Genomic DNA, 22,599 nt, shown 5'->3' with positions numbered 1-22,599 from the left:
TTGGATTATTTTCTATATCTATGAATATTTTATATCCTAGATGATATAGATAAGAATAATTTAATAGTTTCCTAATTATAATATATATCTAGAATCTATTATAAGATATGATATATATAAGAATACATTAAATAATATAATTGATATTCTTCCTAATCTTGAACTTGGAAATTATATGAATTTGATTTTTCATGTCTAATTAAGATTATAAATAATGTATTTTATTTTAGATATATCTTATAGTAAGACATGAATGAGAATTAAATTCTAGATTAATAGTTTCTATATTAAGATATTAAAGATTATAAAAGATTTAATTATCCAGTAAATTAAATACCAACAGAATTTAATTAGTCTTAATCTGCCTTAAGGCTAAAGGATAATTAATTAAAACCATAACCCAAATATCTAAGCGATAATTATGAACTAATGGTTTATATATGGTCTCCATCGGTTGGACTGCCAAATTTTGTGAAGCTGATTTTCTAATATTATCGCCACCTACAGAGTAGGGACAATAATCCTACGAAAACAGTAAGTTCATAAGGGCGGACTTCTCAAATAATGAATAGAGTGAACTAGAAAGTGATTCCTAATATTATCGCCACCTACAGAGTAGGGACAATAATCCTAAGGAATTGCGAGTTTCAGGGTTCAATCGGAATTTATGAGATAGCTTGATTTTGTTATCAACACATGAACATTGTTATGGGAGTGTGTTGTAGAAATAAAATACTGTAATGCTAAACCAGGTGGTCGTGCTTAGGAAGCATTTGACATGTCAACCTCCAGAGGAGGAAGCTATTGATATGTCGGTGTTGTGACCAGTAAATTGTCGAAATTTTAATGCGTATTAACCTCCTGAGGAGGATACAATTTATTAATTTTGCTGTTGTAAGATTTTGAAAAGTTTTATGGTTAATCTACTCAATTTCCTTACATAAGTTTATGACAAATAGTAAAATCTTCTGTTTGCAGTGCAATAAAATTCGTCAAGATGTCTTTTAATCCTCTTTCTGCCATTCTCAAAGAAAACAAACTCGAAGGCCAAAATTACATCGAATGGAAACAAAACTTGGATATCGTTCTCACAGCAGAAGAGTACAAGTTCGTACTCACTACTCCACGCCCAGCTGTCCCGGCTGCTAGTGCCAGCCAAGCATTGCGAGATGCGCATAGACGGTGGCATAAGGCGAATGAGATGGCTAAGTGCTACATGTTGGCTTCTATGTCATCAGTACTCAAGCATCAGCATTCTGCCATGGAAACTGCCGCCGAGATCATGACAAATCTCGCAAATCTTTTTGGTACTCAGAATCGAACGGCTAAGTCTCAAGCCTTTCGGAGTATCATGACGAAGTCTATGAAGGAAGGCTCGTCTGTGAGGCAACACGTCCTCGAGATGATGAGTCACCTCAACCAGATTGAGGTATTGGGAGGGACGATCGATCCCGAGTCCCAGGTTACTGTAATCCTTCAGAGTCTTCCCCCTAGCTTCCAGCAGTTCAAGCTCAACTTTGAGATGAACAAACGGAATTATACTTTAGCAGAGTTGCTGACTGAACTTCAGTCGGCGGAGGACCTTATGGTTCAAGCTAAAGTAGCTATGATGAGTATCGCGCCTAATTCCTCTGGCTCTAAGGCTAGAAGAGGAAAGAAAAAGGCACCGAACCAAGTAGCAGTCAACAATGCTAAGGGAAAGAAGAAACAGCGGGGTGACAAGAAGCAAACTGGAAAATGCTTCAAGTGTGGAGAGAAAGGTCATTGGAAGCCAGATTGTCCTAAAAAGGGCAAGGCTACAGGTATGCACCATGCTCTAGTAGTCGAGTCATGTTTGGCTTTGACATCTACTCATACTTGGGTTATTGATACTGGAGCAACTGATCATATATGTTTTGATCCTGACTTGATGCAGGTGACAAGACGGCTACATGATCGTGAGATAGAGGTCCAGCTGGGCGACGCTACGAAAGTGGCGGCCGTTGCAGTGGGAGACGTTTATTTACGTTTTTCTAGTGATAGATTTTTGATTTTGAAGAATGTTTTGTTGATACCCTCTTTTAGAAGAAATTTAATTTCAGTTTCTAAATTGTCTTATGATGGATATTCGATTTCTTTTAATGACAATTGCGTTATTAAGAAAGATGGTTCTTATATCTGTCGCGGTATCATGGAAAACAATCTGTACACGATCACTTCTACACAATTTAATCAACGTAAATCAGAACTCAATGCTACATCGAAAATTTCTAAGAAAAGAAAAGAACCTTCAACTTCAATGAATGAAACGTACTTATGGCACCTTAGACTTGGTCATGCCAACGAAAGAAGGATTCATGCGATGGTTGATCAAGATCTTATTAAAGGTCTTGAGAAGGAACCGTTTTCGAAGTGTGAGTCCTGTCTCGAAGGCAAGATGACTAAGAGATCTTTTAGATCAAAGGGGAATAGGGCCAAAGAAGTACTTGAGCTCATTCATACTGATGTGTGTGGACCAATGTCAACCGAGGCAAGGGGCGGTTTTCGATATTTCGTCACCTTTACAGATGACTACTCGAAAATCGGATACATCTATTTGATGCGCTACAAGTCTGAAACTTTTGACAAGTTCAAGGAGTTTAAGGCTAAAGTAGAGACGCAACATGGTAAGAGTATCAAATGCCTGCGATCTGATCGCGGAGGCGAATACCTAAGTGCCGAGTTTTTGGACTATTTATCGGTAGCTGGGATTGAATCCCAAACGACTGCGCCGGGCACACCCCAGCAGAATGGCGTGGCTGAAAGAAGGAATAGGACCTTATTAAATATGGTCAGATCGATGATGAGTTATGCACGGTTACCTGTTTCGTTTTGGGGTCATGCTTTGCTTTCTGCAAACTATCTCTTAGACGTCTTACCTTCTAAATCTGTTCCTACTACCCCATATGAGTTGTGGAATGGGCGTAAGCCCAATCTAGAACATCTCAGAGTATGGGGGTGTCCGGCTCATGTATTGGAAAAGGATCCAACTAAGCTGGAATCTAGGACTGAGGTTTGCGTGTTTATAGGATACCCTAGAGGAACGAAAGCTTATGAATTCTATAGTCTCAGAGATCAGAAAGTGATTGTGAGCACTCATGCCACATTCTTAGAGGAAGACTATGTAATGAATCATAAGTCCAGCAGTGAGATTGCTCTAGAAGAGCTAACTCAAGTTTCAACTTCCATTAACCAAGAACAATTACCAAGTGTAACAACAATTCCAGAAACTTCAACTAATACTCCAGATATTGTAGTGCCGCGCCGCAGTGGGAGGGTCTCTCATGAGCCCGATAGATACATTGGTTTGGGTGAGTGTATGGATCACTCCTCGGACAGCAATGTACTGGATCCCTGGAATTTTGCAGAGGCGCAGGCTGATGTCGATCATTGCGAATGGGTGAAAGCAATGGATTCGGAACTACAATCTATGTTAGACAAAGACGTCTACGATTTGTCTGTCCTACCCGAAGGCTGTACTGCCATTGGGAGCAAGTGGATATACAAACGTAAACGTGGACCCGATGGACGAGTTAAAGTCTTCAAGGCAAGACTAGTGGCTAAGGGGTATACCCAAAAGGAAGGTATCGATTACGATGAGACCTTCTCCCCAGTGGCCATGCTCAAATCGATCCGTATACTTTTGTCTATAGCAGCTTACATGGATTGGGAAGTATGGCAGATGGACGTTAAGACTGCGTTTCTAAACGGGAGTCTTGAGGAGACCATCTACATGGAACAACCCGAAGGCTATGTAGTGAAGGGCAAGGAACACATGGTTTGGAAGCTTAAGAAGGCCATTTATGGTCTCAAGCAAGCATCTAGATCATGGAACCAGTGTTTCGATCAAACTGTTCAAAAGTTTGGATTCGAAAAATGCCCTAATGAAAGCTGTGTGTATAAGAAGGTTGAAAAAGGAAATGTTGTGTTCTTAGTTTTGTATGTAGATGACATTCTTCTAATTGGAAACAATAAAAAGATGTTGTCATCAGTGCGAACTTGGTTGTCCAGCCAGTTCGAGATGAAAGATATGGGTGATGCGGGACACATTCTCGGTATCAAGGTTCTTAGGAACCGAGGTAAGAAAATGTTGTGCTTATCCCAAGAATCTTACATCGAAACGGTACTTAGACGCTTTAGCATGCAAGATGCCAAGAAAGGTTTCCTACCTTTTAGACATGGCATCCAGTTGTCTCAAGAGATGTGTCCTAAGACAGCATCTGAGATAGCAGAGATGAGAAGAATACCATATGCCTCGGCAGTTGGTAGTCTCATGTATGCTATGCTTTGTACTAGACCCGATATCTGCTTTGCTGTTGGCATGGTAGCAAGATATCAATCAAATCCCGGCCAAGGACATTGGACTGCCGTAAAGAACATACTCAAGTACCTTAATCGGACTAAGGACTATGTTCTAGTTTACAATGCAGCCGAGCTCTGTCCTTTAGGATATACAGATTCAGACTTTCAGGCTGATCTGGATTCGAGAAAATCAACTTCCGGATATGTGTTTACCTTAGGAGGTGGAGCTATAGTTTGGAAGAGTGTAAAGCAGAAATGCATTGCAGACTCTACCATGGAAGCCGAGTATGTAGCCGCTTCGGAGGCTGCAAAGGAGGCTGTATGGCTTAAGAACTTCCTTCTGGACTTAGGTGTGGTTACGAATATGCCCAAGCGCATCACCGTTTATTGTGATAACTCTGGTGCTGTGGCAAATTCGAGGGAACCACGGGCTCATAAGGCGAGCAAGCACATAGAGAGGAAGTATCATATCATTCGAGATATAGTGCAGAGAGGAGACATACAAGTGGTCAAGATTGAGTCAGAAAACAACCTGGCAGATCCTTTCACGAAGGCGTTAGCGGTAAAGCCGTATGAAAGCCATGTTGAAGGAATGGGAGTTCGACTAATTCAAGACCTCAATCCGCTTTCAGTATAAGTGGGAGATTTAGACGTTAGCACATTTTGTATACTCGAAAGTGTTTTGAGTATAAGTGGGAGATTGTTAGAGTTTGTATACTAGAAATCACGTTTCGAGTGATTGAATACTGTAAAACTCTTATTTTATTTTCCAATGAATAAAACAGATTATTTTTGTCATAATGTTGTTATGTTTTACATTTAATGGATGTTAATGCATGTTTAAATGTATAAGTTAACTTAACAAAGTCTAAGTCTTTGTTTTAGTAGACCGGTTGTGGGCGTCGTCCACTTTAAGGTAATACGGTCAGTTCTAAACAAAGAAAAATATGAATTTCACAACCTAGATGGAATTAGACTACCCATCGAGAAAGGTTGCAATGTCAGTCCGTATATTTCTAAGCCTTACTGAAATAAGATGACATTGGTGTGGTATAGCACTGAACGGATCTAACAGCAAGACTTGCCTTGGGCTATCTACTGAAAGGCGAGGTCTTGATAAATATTTATTTCTTAATCAATGTAGGTTAGCATTGAGCATACGGTATTGATTATGCATTGCTTTGACTTATCAAATGGTGCGGGTTTTTCGTAGCCCAATTATCCTGATATATTGGGCAGTGGTGATCGATATCTAGCGGTGCTAGGATTGCTATTATATTGAATCGTGCACGAGGTGAGTCTCGTTTGATAATGTCCTCAAGAGGAGCGCGAAACTAAGTTTTATTATTCGGAACCTAGCTAGTTGGAGTATGATTACTCTATGAATAATAAATGAGTGTTTCATGCTAAGTCCACTCTTGGAATTAATAAGAAGTTAATTAATTAAGTCAATAGCAGACATTAATTAATTAATGGACATATTAATCTTAAGCACGGGAAATGAAAGATAAACGGAAACCCGGATTACTTATAATTTCGGATTTGGATGGGGAGAGTTCAATATTACTTCTGTAGTGGCTGCTCGTAATATTCCAATTATAACTTATATTAAATTGTGGGTTCAATTTAATTAGTAAAAAGTAAATTGGATGAGCCCATATCCAAAGCCTTCCATAGATCCCTGTCTGGGCCCAAAAGGAACTTAATATAAATAGGAGAATAAAGGAGACAGAAAATACACAATATCTCATATTGCAATTTTCGAAAATTTCGATCTCTCCCAGCTGTAGGAGATTTCGAATTTGAGTCCTATTCCAAAAAGGATTTCTTCTGTCTTCTTTATTTAAGTCCTAGTATTCTAGTAAGATCAGCCCACACTGATATTAGAGTACAGTTCGGGAACCAGAGAGAAGATTTGTGGTCTAGTACTTAAAGCTACACGTGGAGAAGTCGCTAGCCATCTTCAATTCTTTGGAGAATTAATTAGGTATTATTCTACTCCGTAGAAAAGCATGTTTTAGGTTTTCAATATTCTTAAAGCATGATTAATTCAAGTTATGAGCATGATACATGTGATAATTACGCGAATAGATTTTGTCTAAATAATCTGCTAAATAGATCTGATTATTATGTGATTTATTTACATGCTCTTCCGCTGCGTGCACCAACAGAGACCACCGTCAGCGACAGGGTTTTGAGGAGTATCCGAGGCGACACCAACATCTTCATAATGGCCGCGTCGAGCAGCCTACGTACCGGTCACCGCAGTCCGACCGATTGCTGAGTCACGACACAGCTCTATTGCCTAGTCCAACCAGTTTATTGATTCGGGGAAGCAGCGTGGTCTGCCCAATATTCCCAATCTCAAGGTTTGTTCACCTTGCCCAGCCCAACTAGCTGCAGTAAGTGAATACAACGAGAAATTGCGTATTTATAGATTGGAGCAAGCCACCCTTCTCGGCCAGTTGAATGTGAGGTTTGAGGAGAATATTGATGACGAAAATCTAGTTAAAGATGTTCCCAACAACGCCACTCACAACGAGGGCGCTAATCTTGATGTTGATGTTCCAATCGACGAGTCCCTTGAAGAGATCGTCAAGACCGACAATATGCCGCTGCAAGTGCTCGTCGGGGTATATGATGAGAAGATTGGTGATCTTATTTTTCCAACACATCGGGAAGTGGCATTGTTAGATGATGTAGAGGAGGACGATTCCATTAATGAAGTGAATAAGGTCGTCGCCTCACTCAATGACGTTCAAGTGTCATCCAAAAATGTTGTTGGGAATTGTTGGGGCAAGAAAGGAAATGGTTCTGTCACGACCACAACTCCCTAGTGCTAGTGAGCGTAGCTATTTCGCGACTAAAAATTCTCAATAATCAAGGGACAACAATAAAAGGATGAAATCACTTAAATCAATAGTATCAAAGGCATATGGGTTCATAGTCAAAACGTGTTCAGAGTATCAAGACTAAGTTCATAGCTTTCTAGCACTTAATTCTAGATTTGCAGCGGAAGAGTCCAAGACAAAATAGCACGTATGAAGACATGCTACTTTGGGTTACCTAACTACTTATTTAAAAGTCTTGTCCCAACACCTTCGCCTCCTCGTACACGTTCAACCTGCACATTTGAAAATAACATGCAGGGCTGAGTATTTGATATACTCAGTGGGCACATTGCCAAAAATGGTTTTATCTTTAATTGTCAATGCCAGAGTTGAGTGATCACGGGGTTTTACTTAAAAAGACCCGAGTCACTAAAATACTTTTCCTTTAGTAAAGATTTGATTGCGCAATCACATAACATAGATATACCATATCTGAAACTGATGTGAACCGGGAATGTGGCCACATTCCACGACGGTCACTGGACCGGCCAACCCCTTTTGTTAGCTCACGGTCCCCTTATGTGTACACTAGTCCGAGTAGGGTTTGCGGCCCTACTGGGACCCGAATTCGATTTAACTTGATTTGGCATAGCCAAGCAGATAGGTAATCATAAAACAAAACATGGCATGACAACATACTTGAGCAAAGATTCACATTTTCATACTGAAATCACATTTTGAAAGAAATGCCCACCTCAAAAGCTAAAGCTCTTTCCGTAATTTCCTTAACTTGGCCTTAGATGACGTTCGTAGACGCCCCTTTAGGAAATAGCATAATATTTAATTAGACTTTGATAAATCAATTAAGCTTAAACGTGGATGCATCCTAAGTGCGTGATCATTTTATTCCTTTTCCTTAATTCATAAAAAAGAGTCCCTGAGTACTAAAATAGACTCGAGGTCTTTTCATCATTTCGCACCATAAATTACTCGAGCGCTAATACTAAAGTCTGGGAATTAAATTTATCATCGTGAAAAAAATTTAGCGGACCATTACTTAACCTCAATTATTTGATTTAGCAACATAGGTGGGCTCATGATTTAATTAGGCTAGAGCAAACTCCCATTTTATTTTAATTATTAGCCCAACTCCTTAGATTATTTAAAGAATTGGTCCATTAATTAACAAAACCTTAGCCCATGCATTTAATTTATAGAGGCCCAAAAGAAGAAAAGGAGAGGCCCAAATGAAAGAGGCCCAATTTCTTCCTCCCTCAAAACTATCGGCCTCTCTCTCTCAAAACACAAAATCCCCAAAATCAAAATCAAAAACCCCAATTCCTAATCCTTGCTTTGGAGAGGAACGACGGCGCATCTCCCCCCCCTTCGTCGCCGGCTCCAGCTCTGGATCGACGGCGCGCCTGTGTCGCCGTTATCGCGCGGCGAGCTCCGCCGTCGCCGCTGCTCCAACTCTCTCTCTCCTTCTTCCCTTCTAATCTCTCCCTCCTTCGGCTGCTACGCCGCGCCTCTGAAATTCCCCTCTCCGCTCATCCTTTGCTCGTTCTCGGCGATTCAGCGCCGTCGCCGACGTCTCCGGCTGAGGTAGACGCGGCTTGGCCCGCCTTGAAGACCAGCCCGCCGTCGCCTCATCTTTATTAGCGGAGTCGCCGACAGGAAGGAGGCATCGCCTCTCTTTCTCCCTGCCTCCGGCGTTCTCCTGGCTCCCTCCGGCGAATTCTCTACCGCCGTCATCGCAGCTCGCCGTCCGGCAGCTCTCCCATCACTCCTTGCTCCAAAGCTAAGTTTTTTTCCTCTCATTTATTTCCTTGTAACAATACTATGTTTCAAAGATGAAGTCTTAGTGTATCTTACTGTGTGATGTTGAAACCATCTTGGGTAGTAATTTAATTGGGGAAAACTTTGATATCAAAACTTGTACATGAGGCCTACTGTGTTGGTTTGTATTCTTACTCAAAGTATGGGTTCTATCAGTCGATATTGCTAAGTTCACATTGGATTTTTGAGCACCTATAGTTCTAAGTTCTTGATTATCTATGATTGGCTATCATGATGCATTGGTGAGGGTGGGCTATGGAATACCTCTCCTTTGCGATTCTCGTTTTACGGCTGCTTCTCCGTGTTGCCGCTGCCCCTCCTCGCCTTCTTGCTCCTCCCGATTCCTTGCTGCACTCCTTGATTGTGAGTGAATTTGTGGTTTCTGGGGAGGGAGTCAGGGGCGGTTTATGGTGGTTTATATAGGCGAAGTGTGGTGTACTCGTGAGGCCTTAAATGGCTGTCAAAGCTCTTTGTTTTCATGCTGCAGATGGCACCTTTAGTTTACTTCCTTTGTCTCTTTCTTGAAACATAAGTACTACCTTCATTAGGTTACTTTGTTTGATGTGCAGGGGAAGCAGGTGGCTGTTCGGTTTGGGCTGATTTGGCGCAGCTGGAGGGACACGTTTTGGGCTAGCTGATCAGCAAGGTATCGGTCAAAGGATAGGTTGCCACTCCAAAAGAGGCAAGTCTCAAATTCTTGGCAGCAATGAGAGGTAAATTCTAAATGTTTTATCTCAGTTGTCCCTTCATTCATTTATTACTTAGTACACAGGTTTGCAGCCTTGTACTCCTAAGTTTTAAGAATTTTTGTTTTCACATACAGCTCTCGGTTTGGTGCATTGGCTGTGTAGGAGTGTACCTCCCATTTTGGGATCATTTAGACCTCCTTTGGTAAAGAAAGGATGCCTCCTTCCTTGTTTGGTTTGATGTTGGGAAAAGTAATCTAAAATATTTATTAGTTTTGTAGGTTCTTGCAGGTTTAATGGCAGATAAAGGAAAAGGGTTTTTTTAAAAAAAAATTGGGGATGTGGCCTGGGATCGAGACGAGGCAGTCGGGCTGGCTGCACGGGCCTTCGGGCTGCCCTCTAAGTCTTTGGGCCGAAAGAAATCTCGTGTTCGAGAGTCGAGGCCCAACTCTTTGTATATTTGTATTCTTAAATTCTTTTTTTTTTTTTTTTTTTTGTCAACACATGTGTAAATCATTTTTATTTCTTGACGTTTATTGTATTTCACACGTATATACGAAAATCTGTTTTAGTTTGATCGACACTCTTCAAATTAGCAACCAAGCAAGACCATCGACTAATATTTCTGATTTGAAAACAACAAACATTTCTCTAGGTTGACATTAGTCTTAAAGAAAAGGTAACAAAGAGCGGGTATTACATTCTACCCACCTTAGCAAAAATTTCGTCCCGAAATTTTGCTTATGTTACTCAAACAGCTCTGGGTACCTTTCCTTCATCTTGTCTTCAAATTCCCACGTAGCTTCCTCGTGACCATGGTGTTTCCATAAAACTTTCACCGTTACAATAGATTTGTTCCTCAGTTCCTTGACCTTCCTATCCAATATTTCCTCTGGCTTCTCTTCATAGCTTAAGTCTGGTTCCAAAACCATTTCCTCTTGGTGGACTATGTGTTTCGGGTCGAACACGTATTTCCTCAATTGTGATACGTGAAAGACATTGTGTACATTCCCGAAACTCGGTGGGAGTGCCAATCCGTACGCCACAGGACCCACTTCTTCTAGAATCTCGTAGGGTCCGATGAAACGTGGCCTTAGCTTGCCCTTGACGCCGAATCTCGTAATCCCTTTAGACGGAGATACTTTCAGAAAAACTTTGTCTCCCGCCTTGAACTGCAGATTGGTTCGGCGAGCATCCGCGTAAGACTTCTGCCTATCTTGAGCTTCCTTGATTCTCTCACGGATCTGACGGACAATCTCTATCATTTCTTTTACAGAATCCGGTCCGAGTATCTTTCTCTCTCCGACTTCATTCCTGTAAAGCGGTGGTCTACATTTCTTTCCATACAATGCTTCATTTGGGGCCATGTTTATAGATGCTGACAACTGTTGTTGTAAGCAAACTCTATAAATGGTAGTACTAGCTCCAAGTTTCCTCCACGGTTGAGCACTACGGCTCTCAGCATATCTTCCAAGGTCTGGATTGTCCTCTCAGACTGCCCATCAGTCTGTGGATGGAATGCCGTACTGAATTCAATCTGGTGCCTAGCTCTTGCTGCAGGCTTATCCAAATCTAGAAGTAAATTTCGTATCACGGTCTGATGTGATCGTCACCGGTATTCCATGTAATCGTATGATCTCTTGCACGTAGATTTGAGCTAACTTGTTCGATTCGTAAGTAATACGAACTGGTATGAAGTGCGCGCTTTTGGTGAGGCGATCTATAATCACCCAAATAACAATCCTGTCACGAAGTGCGCGCTTTTGGTGAGGCGATCTATAATCACCCAAATAACAATCCTGTCACGAAGTGCGCGCTTTTGTGACCTTGGCAACCCTGTCATGAAGTCCATAGCAATGTGTTCCCATTCCCACTCGGGGATTTCTAGGGGTTGCGATTTCCCATAGGGTCGTTGATGTAGAGCCTTCACTTGTTGACATGCTAGGCACCTTTCTACAAACGACGCTATGCTCCTCTTCATGCCATCCCACCGAAACTGCTTCTTCATATCTTGATACATTTTCGTACTTCCTGGGTGGGCAGTATAGGGTGTTTCATGCGCTTCGCTCATGATCTCATTTCTGAGAACCTCGTCATCGGGTACACATAATCTCCCTTCAAAAGTGAGGGCGTCATCCGCTTCTTCATGATAACTCACCTCTTTTCCCGACCTCACTTTAAGACGAACTTTCTCTAATGCTTCATCACTCCTTTGAGCCTCAACAATTATGGCCCTTAAGTCTGGTTCAATCACTAAAGGGGCGATCCTACCTTCCACCGTCTCTGGTGCTCTTACTACCTCCAGCCGCATCTTAGCAAATTCCCGTATGAGCTCCTCATTCTGTGTGAGGAAGGTGGCCACTTGGGGCATAGTCTTCCTGCTCAAGGCATCTGCCACTACATTGGCCTTGCCTGGGTGGTAATTTATACCACAGTCATAATCCTTGACTAATTCGAGCCATCTGCGTTGTCGCATGTTTAAATCCTTCTGCTCGAAGAAGTACTTAAGGCCCTTGTGGTCCGTGAAGATCTCACATCGAACTCCGTAGAGGTGATGTCTCCAAATCTTTAAGGCATGTACCACTGCTGCTAGTTCAAGGTCATGAGTGGGGTAATTTAGCTCATGTGGCCTGAGTTGGCGTGACGCGTACGCAATCACCTTGCCATTCTGCATCAGTACGCATCCAAGTCCAATCTTTGATGCATCGGTGTACGCTACATAGCCTGCTCCTGGTGCTGGCACGGCTAGGACTGGTGCGGTGGTCAACTTTTCTTTTAATAGTTGGAAGCTTGCTTCGCACTCCGGCGTCCAATTGACCTTAGCTCCTTTCTTGAGCTGTTGAGTCAGTGGTCTGGCTATTTTAGAAAATCCTTCAATAAACCTTCGATAATATCCAGCCAAACCTAAGAACTTCGAATCTCATTAGGCGTTGTTGGTGACTGCCAACGTTGTACTGTTTCCACCTTTGCAGGGTCCACTCGGGTCCTTTCTGCCGTTACTATGTGTCCAAGGAAGTTCACCTTGTTAAGCCAGAACTCACATTTTCCAAACTTAGCATAGAGTTTCTCGGCTCTCAACGTCTCTAAGGTGGTTCTCAGACGTTTCTCGTGTTCCTTCTCGTTCTTCGAATAGACTAGTACATCATCTATAAGGACTAGGACGAACTTGTCCAAGTATGGATGGAACACGCGGTTCATTAAGTCCATGAACACTGCCAGGGCATTTGTAAGTCCAAAAGGCATTACAGTGAATTCGTAATGGCCGCATCTAGTGCGGAACGCCGTCTTGGGTACATCATCATGTCGGACTTTCAGTTGGTAATAGCCTGATCTCAAGTCCATCTTCGAGAATACACCCGCCCCTCGAAGTTGGTCAAAAGGTCATCAATCCTTGGTAGAGGATACTTGTTCTTGAGCGTCAGCTTGTTCAACTCTCGGTAGTCGATACACATTCTCAGTGTTCCGTCCTTCTTCTTCACGAAGAGCACTGGTGCGCCCCATGGTGACACACTGGGTCGGATGAAACCGAGGTCTAGTAATTCCTGTAGCTGTATCTTGAGTTCTTCTAACTCTTTAGGCGCCATTCTGTATGGTGCCTTCGATACCGAGGCCGATCCTGGTTCGAGATCGATTGTGAATTCTAATTGCCTGTCTGGCGGCAATCCTGGTAGTGCGTCCGAAAAGACATCTGGGAATTCTCGTACCACTTCTACATCCTCAATCTTACGGTCCTCTTTCTCTTCTCCATTCAGATAAACGAGGTATGCAGAGCATCCTTTCCTTATCATAGTGGCCGCTTGTAGCGCAGAATCTATGGACTTTCGTCGCCTCACGGATATTCCGTGAAAGATTGTGGGTTCTTTCCCTGGGTATTGCACAGAGATCTGCCTTTCCTTACAAAGAATGGTAGCGTAGTTCTCGGCTAACCAATCCATTCCCAATATGATGTCGACGTTCCACATCAACGTTACATGTAAATTGTGAGCCACTAACTTAAGGTTTCCCATAGTGAATTCTACGTTCGAGCAAGTTCGTGAGGTATCTTTAAGGCCTCCTATGGGTGAGAACACCCTCATCTTATGTTCGATTTCATCAGTAGGCAATTCTAAAGTATCCACGCAAGGTGCTGACATGAAAGAATGACAATAGGTATGTTGAGGAGAGTTCCCATACTTGCTAAATTGTCTTGCTCTTGGTTCCCTGCTCAATCTTAGGCTGTTTCTGCCTCGGTGCAGTAACTATAGTCTGAGTGGGAAACCTCTGGCGTAGCTGCCGCTGGTGATATGGTGATTAGGACTGTCTTTCTTCTTGGCTCAGCTTGAAGTGCCCGCAACTACGGACGCTGCCCTTAATAGTCCTGCCTCCCTCCTGTCCTAGTATTCTTGTACAGCATTCCCTGGAGAAATGTCCGCTTCTGCCACAATTAAGGCACCTATGTGTCCTAACTATGCACTTTCCACGGTGGTTTCTTGACCACTTAGCGCGGGGATGGGCCTTAGGTCGGTACTCAACCTTCTTATTGAGATCGGCTTCTCTACCGCCATTCTGCGATGGTTTTGGGGCAAGTTGTTGCTTCTTATTCTCATTTGAAGTACGTTTTCGTTTTCCCGATCGTTCCTTCATTCGTTGGTTTTATTGCGCCATATCTCAGATGATTTTCCTCTTGTCGAAGACATCCGTTCATTAAAACGTAATCTATGAGAGTGTTCATATTTTCACTAGATTTCGTTACCTAACGATGATCTTGATCTCCATTTCCTCGTGGCTCTCCTAGTTCACTTTGTTATTTGTGCCCCAAACGATTAATCACTTAGATAAATAAGTCTTGCACAACGAAAAGTCATTAGGTCTGTACGTATATAAGATTCCTTTACATTTCTCTTTTTGTGGCCTACATTCTATGTATATAGCGTAACGATCCATCCCATAGCAGCTCGTGACCGGCGGCACACAAGTGCGAAAAGTCCAAACAACTATGCCCTTCGTGATTGCCTTGTACTAAGAACTCGATGATTAATCAAACAGTCTTAACTTGGATAGGTACTGATGTCACCTAGAAGAAGCATGACTGCAAATTTCTTTTATTGAAAGGACTATAGAATATCCAAAGGGATAAGAATAACATCTCTTGCTCGACTGTTGTGAATTTTCGACCTCAAATCGTGACAATTGATTTTGAAGGCAAGTACTAAGTTCAATTGAACTTATCGTATCCATTCAAAGAACTTCAAGGTTCAAATGGTTTCAAATACTTAAACCCATCGAATTTGTGAATTCAATTCTTATGGGAACTTGAAAGAACATGAGGTAGGTCATGAGAATAAGATGATACTGTATGAACTCTCAATTTCCATAGTAGGCTTGTCAAATAAGATGGTTAAATTGTCCGTTCAAATTGACTAGATCCGGACATCAAGGATGATGATTTCAACATGTCAAGATCTCAGATGATTAGTCGCAAGAGGGTTTAGAAATGTAAACAATTGCCATTGATTAACGTTGATCATGGTTCACCAACATTATAATGTGGAAATCATGGAAATACATCAATGGATTCACAGGTAGCGACCAAAGTGAAAGAAATATTTTTGGAAAAGTCAACTACCATCAAGGAAAATGCAATACATTAGCCTTAACTTAGTGTTTCAGAAAGAAATCTTGAGCTAGAAATAATGCATGTAGTGGAACTGGACAAGAAAAATTCACTCATATAAGAACGAAATAGTCACAATATGGTTGCCAAATAAGGAGGTGAACAAAAGTTCCACTTATTGTGCCATTCTCTGAGAAGAAATGTCTGAAAAAATCAGCAACTTAAGGGTGAAGTTATACCGTGAGAGTTAAAGAATCTGGGATATTGATTTTATCAATGGTGGGTCATACGGGGGACAACAAACAACAAAGATGCTTGAGAACATATAAGTCTTTCGAATTTAAGATTTGAAAGTAAGTCACCATTTTCGTAAAAAAAAAATAAATAAATAAAATGATAGTGACTTATTACTTGCAAAAACGTGAGTCAATCAAAAGTCTTAAAAAGACGGCAGGACACCCTTGTTCAGGATGTTCAAAATGAGATTATTCTGGAGGGCATGGCCGTAAGCAACTTTAGAGTCGAAGGTTTATGACCGGAGCTTATGAAGTCAACACCTTACATTTTCTGAACAATGAGCTCAACTACTATAGCCAACAAATTGAAAGAGAGTCACAACTTTCGTAGGAGAAAAAAAAAAATGAGGCATTAGTTGCATAAATCCAAGTCAATCTAAGGTCTAAAGTAGACGAGGGCATTTTCATTAAGGAGGTTCATAGAAAGAAATCGATGGGAATCCAAGTAAGTACTGTTGATCATAATCATCTGTTCCACTTATGTGACACTTTCTTGTTTGTTCTTTCGGAGCTTGTACATGATCAGAGCGTTCCAGGAAACCATAGATTCCAAGCTAGGATTCCTGGTGTTACAACTAATAGCTGTCGTTGAAGGTCATATTTTCATAATGATCTCGATAAGTCAGGACGTTCATTCTCGTAAAACATTGCACTCTCCATCGTGCTTCACAGCGTGCTATAAGCATTGTTTCTAGATCACGTAGCCTCCTTGACTTGCTACGCAAGACTGGATCACTTAATTTGATCGTAAGTACGATATCTTTTCGTGTAAGGATACACCTCCTTTACTAGATCAAGGGTACGCTCATTTTGATTATGATTGAGTTCATGAAGACAAAGGGAACTTCATGTTGTTCCCATCATTTAAAACGTTCAACAGACGCCCATGTGCCGTAGGTAGTTTCTCGTATCTCGTCTGATCGTTACCATCTAAGAATAGATGGGTTATTTATAAATTGTTAGGTTCATTCTTGTACATTTGGAATTGTTCCAATTACAACATCATGGATCGTGGTCTCGTCAAGAGATAGGGTAGAGGAAAAGGTGTGGGGTCCACTTTTAGACACATTCATCTATATTTCCTCATTCTTAAAACAAAATTAGGGGTTTGCCCTAACTTGCATATACTCGTTCATTTTATCGCTTAGAAAAGCGGTAAGGAAGTCATCAACTTACAACTCTGTTCAAGAGCGTTTAGTCTAACGTACTTCTTAGGCATTCTATGTTCGCATGCGTTAGTCATTCCGTAACTTCCTAAAAAGTTCCTTAATCTATCATCATACTTCACATAATCGAGCATGTGTAACTGATAATACTTTAGCATTTGTCTCAAAGACATCCTTATGCTTAACAATTTAAACTTGAAATTCCATGGTTCGTAGGAAAAATGGAATTTACATGCTTTTCCTTGAAAACCCTGAATATTTTCACAATATCTTCAAAAAGAAATCATTTTTTTTTTTCAAGTTCTTTCATGAATAACTGAAAATTTTTCTGGTAAAAACTTCTTTCTTACCTCATTGCTGCAGTTGAACGTGACGAGTCGAGGTGTTGGGTCCTTTTAAGCTTTCCATTTTAGTACTATCCTAGTCTAGTACTATCATTCTCGACTAAGGCTTGAAAAGAAGGTTCTTGGGTCCAGAGCGAAAGAACGGTGCTCTGATACCACTCTGTCACGACCACAACTCCCTAGTGCTAGTGAGCGTAGCTATTTCGCGACTAAAAATTCTCAATAATCAAGGGACAACAATAAAAGGATGAAATCACTTAAATCAATAGTATCAAAGGCATATGGGTTCATAGTCAAAACGTGTTCAGAGTATCAAGACTAAGTTCATAGCTTTCTAGCACTTAATTCTAGATTTGCAGCGGAAGAGTCCAAGACAAAATAGCACGTATGAAGACATGCTACTTTGGGTTACCTAACTACTTATTTAAAAGTCTTGTCCCAACACCTTCGCCTCCTCGTACACGTTCAACCTGCACATTTGAAAATAACATGCAGGGCTGAGTATTTGATATACTCAGTGGGCACATTGCCAAAAATGGTTTTATCTTTAATTGTCAATGCCAGAGTTGAGTGATCACGGGGTTTTACTTAAAAAGACCCGAGTCACTAAAATACTTTTCCTTTAGTAAAGATTTGATTGCGCAATCACATAACATAGATATACCATATCTGAAACTGATGTGAACCGGGAATGTGGCCACATTCCACGACGGTCACTGGACCGGCCAACCCCTTTTGTTAGCTCACGGTCCCCTTATGTGTACACTAGTCCGAGTAGGGTTTGCGGCCCTACTGGGACCCGAATTCGATTTAACTTGATTTGGCATAGCCAAGCAGATAGGTAATCATAAAACAAAACATGGCATGACAACATACTTGAGCAAAGATTCACATTTTCATACTGAAATCACATTTTGAAAGAAATGCCCACCTCAAAAGCTAAAGCTCTTTCCGTAATTTCCTTAACTTGGCCTTAGATGACGTTCGTAGACGCCCCTTTAGGAAATAGCATAATATTTAATTAGACTTTGATAAATCAATTAAGCTTAAACGTGGATGCATCCTAAGTGCGTGATCATTTTATTCCTTTTCCTTAATTCATAAAAAAGAGTCCCTGAGTACTAAAATAGACTCGAGGTCTTTTCATCATTTCGCACCATAAATTACTCGAGCGCTAATACTAAAGTCTGGGAATTAAATTTATCATCGTGAAAAAAATTTAGCGGACCATTACTTAACCTCAATTATTTGATTTAGCAACATAGGTGGGCTCATGATTTAATTAGGCTAGAGCAAACTCCCATTTTATTTTAATTATTAGCCCAACTCCTTAGATTATTTAAAGAATTGGTCCATTAATTAACAAAACCTTAGCCCATGCATTTAATTTATAGAGGCCCAAAAGAAGAAAAGGAGAGGCCCAAATGAAAGAGGCCCAATTTCTTCCTCCCTCAAAACTATCGGCCTCTCTCTCTCAAAACACAAAATCCCCAAAATCAAAATCAAAAACCCCAATTCCTAATCCTTGCTTTGGAGAGGAACGACGGCGCATCTCCCCCCCCTTCGTCGCCGGCTCCAGCTCTGGATCGACGGCGCGCCTGTGTCGCCGTTATCGCGCGGCGAGCTCCGCCGTCGCCGCTGCTCCAACTCTCTCTCTCCTTCTTCCCTTCTAATCTCTCCCTCCTTCGGCTGCTACGCCGCGCCTCTGAAATTCCCCTCTCCGCTCATCCTTTGCTCGTTCTCGGCGATTCAGCGCCGTCGCCGACGTCTCCGGCTGAGGTAGACGCGGCTTGGCCCGCCTTGAAGACCAGCCCGCCGTCGCCTCATCTTTATTAGCGGAGTCGCCGACAGGAAGGAGGCATCGCCTCTCTTTCTCCCTGCCTCCGGCGTTCTCCTGGCTCCCTCCGGCGAATTCTCTACCGCCGTCATCGCAGCTCGCCGTCCGGCAGCTCTCCCATCACTCCTTGCTCCAAAGCTAAGTTTTTTTCCTCTCATTTATTTCCTTGTAACAATACTATGTTTCAAAGATGAAGTCTTAGTGTATCTTACTGTGTGATGTTGAAACCATCTTGGGTAGTAATTTAATTGGGGAAAACTTTGATATCAAAACTTGTACATGAGGCCTACTGTGTTGGTTTGTATTCTTACTCAAAGTATGGGTTCTATCAGTCGATATTGCTAAGTTCACATTGGATTTTTGAGCACCTATAGTTCTAAGTTCTTGATTATCTATGATTGGCTATCATGATGCATTGGTGAGGGTGGGCTATGGAATACCTCTCCTTTGCGATTCTCGTTTTACGGCTGCTTCTCCGTGTTGCCGCTGCCCCTCCTCGCCTTCTTGCTCCTCCCGATTCCTTGCTGCACTCCTTGATTGTGAGTGAATTTGTGGTTTCTGGGGAGGGAGTCAGGGGCGGTTTATGGTGGTTTATATAGGCGAAGTGTGGTGTACTCGTGAGGCCTTAAATGGCTGTCAAAGCTCTTTGTTTTCATGCTGCAGATGGCACCTTTAGTTTACTTCCTTTGTCTCTTTCTTGAAACATAAGTACTACCTTCATTAGGTTACTTTGTTTGATGTGCAGGGGAAGCAGGTGGCTGTTCGGTTTGGGCTGATTTGGCGCAGCTGGAGGGACACGTTTTGGGCTAGCTGATCAGCAAGGTATCGGTCAAAGGATAGGTTGCCACTCCAAAAGAGGCAAGTCTCAAATTCTTGGCAGCAATGAGAGGTAAATTCTAAATGTTTTATCTCAGTTGTCCCTTCATTCATTTATTACTTAGTACACAGGTTTGCAGCCTTGTACTCCTAAGTTTTAAGAATTTTTGTTTTCACATACAGCTCTCGGTTTGGTGCATTGGCTGTGTAGGAGTGTACCTCCCATTTTGGGATCATTTAGACCTCCTTTGGTAAAGAAAGGATGCCTCCTTCCTTGTTTGGTTTGATGTTGGGAAAAGTAATCTAAAATATTTATTAGTTTTGTAGGTTCTTGCAGGTTTAATGGCAGATAAAGGAAAAGGGTTTTTTTAAAAAAAAATTGGGGATGTGGCCTGGGATCGAGACGAGGCAGTCGGGCTGGCTGCACGGGCCTTCGGGCTGCCCTCTAAGTCTTTGGGCCGAAAGAAATCTCGTGTTCGAGAGTCGAGGCCCAACTCTTTGTATATTTGTATTCTTAAATTCTTTTTTTTTTTTTTTTTTTGTCAACACATGTGTAAATCATTTTTATTTCTTGACGTTTATTGTATTTCACACGTATATACGAAAATCTGTTTTAGTTTGATCGACACTCTTCAAATTAGCAACCAAGCAAGACCATCGACTAATATTTCTGATTTGAAAACAACAAACATTTCTCTAGGTTGACATTAGTCTTAAAGAAAAGGTAACAAAGAGCGGGTATTACAGGTTCTTATACCGGTTTGCCCGTAATTGCTTGTGTTTATGCGGATTTGAATGTCGGTAATGTTCCAAGTATGAATCATCGATCAACATCACTCGACACTGATGCAAGGTTGATCCCTCCGCACAATGACACACCATGTTTGAGCATTCTTGGAGGTGTGGACATGCTTTTCATTTTGGCATGGAATTTTTTCGGCCACATTAGGTCACCTTGGTTGATTTTTGATGGAGGTGATCGAGGGATACGTTCAACTATTCTGTATGTGTTTGATCCGGGAGGAGACGCCTCGCCAAAGCTTTTGTTTTCAACTCTCGTCTTTGGTTCGTGGTTTCCACCTTGAGGACAAGGTGAATTTTAACCGTGGGGGTTAGAGTTGTCAACTGGGCCGGGCTGGCCCGGCCCACTAGTGAAACGAAGTGGGCCTGGGCTGGGCTCATTAGTTGAGATGGGCTCCAATTGGGCCGTTTTGTAAACCCAGGCCAGGACCATTTGAAGCCCAGCCCAAGCCCGACCCAGGCCCAGGACCATCTGAAGCCCAGCCCAGGCCCAAGCCCAACCTAGGCCCAGGCCCATCAGAGGCCCACCTTCTATAATTAGTGTTTTTTAATGTAACTAGGTGATTAATTACTAATAATAGCATATTTCCCTATTTATGCATGTCATCTTGTGCACGAGACATGTTAATTTTGTCTATTGTTCCAATTTTTTTGGTGTCTCCGAATGGATTCAAATAGTAATAGTTTAATGTCAACAAAAGTTTCCTACTAAATCATGATTACGACATTCAATTTTGACTATGTCTCCGAGTGACCCATTAATAAAATTCAACATCAACTCATGTGTCATTAATAACTAACAAAACTACCAATATTGGTTATTCCTTTAGTTATACACTTTCTTTTAAATAGAATAAAGAATATGAAAAATATTATTAATACAAAGGCAATAAAATGAACTTAAACACATTATTTTAATTTAGATGTAGCTAATGAGATATAAATACAATTATATATTTTATTTTTGCATATAATACATTTACGATATTTTAAAAATACATAAACACAAAAATGAAATAAAGCCCAGCCCAACCCGGGCCCACATGGCAAGTGGGCATGGGCCGGGCCGGGCTAAGCAAAATTTAAAAAAGCCCGGCCCAGCCCAGCCCACCTCAGACATGGGCCTGGGCCGACCCGACCCACTTGACATCTCTAGGGGAGTTGATACGATCCTCTATATCATAGGATATCCATATTATTTAGTTATATTTGATTTACCATATCTTTTCCATATTTGTTTAGATATTTGTTTCTTGCTCGATAAGTTAGGGTAGTAGTATTCTAGTATTATAAATATGAGATATTGTATTCATTCAATCAATCAATTAATGAAATGTTATTTCTCCCCAATGATAAACGTGTGTTTTACAAACCACAGATCTTGTGTTGCCCGATGGAAAAGACTTCCACGCACAATCGAATCTTGCCTCCGCCGATCCTACGATTGGACGCCGGAGAGAATATCGATCGCTGAAGGTAGTCGTCGATCATAGTTAATAGAAAAGGCCTTAACATATTCGCTCTTCAGACAAGGAGAATAAGAGCATCCGCATCGCGTCTCGATGCGGTCTCTATCTCGTCTCTCCGAGACGAGACCGCATCGAGACAGCGATGCAAGCTCCCCTCTCATCTCTATCTCGTCGCGCGGCTCGTCCGGGAGAGGAAGTTGGCGAGCTCCCGTACGTCCGTGACGCCCACTTACCGGCCCGCTAGTGGGCGTCGTTTATATCCGTTAAAAATAATTTTTTTTATTGTTTTTTTTAAATTCAGGAAAAAATTCAAAAATTACTAGCCGTTTTTTTTCAAATTAAAATTCTTTTTTTCTATTTTTTTTAATCCCCCAATCAATTCTATAAATATCAAGTCATTCCCACAAATTATCCACCATAAAAAAAAATTCTCCGTTCTCACTCAAACCCTGTACATTCTTCATATCAAAACATTATTCTTCTCCCAAATTTTAATCCATTCATGGATCCATTTGAGCAAATGCGTCAAATAATGGAAGAATCGCTAGAAGAAGATCGACGTAGGGATGATGAGGAAGCCGCGGTGCGTCAAAAGCGACCCTGG

At 41.6% G+C, this 22,599-nt stretch overlaps 2 long non-coding RNA genes across 2 annotated transcripts; both read left to right on the top strand.

The window, feature by feature from the left end:
* The first annotated feature begins 8,445 nt into the window (after positions 1-8,445).
* LOC148929821 (uncharacterized) lies at positions 8,446-10,211 on the top strand. The gene is made up of 3 exons (XR_016137507.1): positions 8,446-9,700; positions 9,811-9,878; positions 9,955-10,211. It is a non-coding gene; the product is annotated as an uncharacterized LOC148929821 (long non-coding RNA).
* Positions 10,212-18,543: 8,332 nt separating this feature from the next.
* On the top strand, positions 18,544-20,305 carry LOC148929820 (uncharacterized). Its single transcript, XR_016137506.1, has 3 exons — positions 18,544-19,798; positions 19,909-19,976; positions 20,053-20,305. It is a non-coding gene; the product is annotated as an uncharacterized LOC148929820 (long non-coding RNA).
* The last annotated feature ends 2,294 nt before the right edge of the window (positions 20,306-22,599 follow it).

The sequence above is a fragment of the Salvia hispanica genome, chromosome 4 (assembly GCF_029641045.1).
Source record: "Salvia hispanica isolate PSC_SH4W2 chromosome 4, Shi_PSC_v1, whole genome shotgun sequence".
NCBI lineage: Eukaryota > Viridiplantae > Streptophyta > Magnoliopsida > Lamiales > Lamiaceae > Salvia > Salvia hispanica.
Note: the sequence above shows the minus strand (reverse complement) of the source record. Positions and strands in the feature narration are given on the sequence as shown.